This window comes from Eurytemora carolleeae, unplaced genomic scaffold, assembly GCF_000591075.1.
Source record: "Eurytemora carolleeae unplaced genomic scaffold, Eaff_2.0 scaffold273, whole genome shotgun sequence".
Taxonomy (NCBI): domain Eukaryota; kingdom Metazoa; phylum Arthropoda; class Copepoda; order Calanoida; family Temoridae; genus Eurytemora; species Eurytemora carolleeae.
The window spans coordinates 96677-97250 of NW_019396174.1; positions in this window are offsets into that span (position 1 = coordinate 96677).

A 574-nucleotide genomic window follows, 5' to 3' on the forward strand; every position below is an offset into this window, starting at 1 on the left:
CAATCTGAATGATGATAATTTCTATGGAAAAGTGATAAAACATCTAGTTATATTCTCGTGTTATATAATATTACACATTTTTTAATCAATTTGAACAAATCGTGTTTTTAACTTTACAAAATATCAATCTTTACGGGGCAGTATGCAATCAATAATGTGTTTTTGCAGTTCCTCACTCCAATTTACAATACATCGATCCTTACAACATCGCTCGTTTTCCCATAATTTTAAAATAGTTTTTGGTCGTTTTTTGGATATATCATCTGTCAGGGTCGAAATTCAACATAGTAAAAGAAATGCAAATATTTAGAAGAAAAAAATTTTAAAATTTTCTTTTCTCGGACTTTGCCAAAAGGGATTAATTTTTTTCCCACAAACTCTGATTTTCTAATTCCTATATCTTTGCAACCCAATGTCGTTGATCTTAGACATTTCAAACTATGACTTTTTTAGAGCAAATAATCTAAGTTTGAAATATTAAGCGTTTACACTATCAGGTTCCAAAGATATAGGATATAGAACATTTGAATTTGTGGTATAAAGACTCTATACAGATATACAGATCGGTATATGT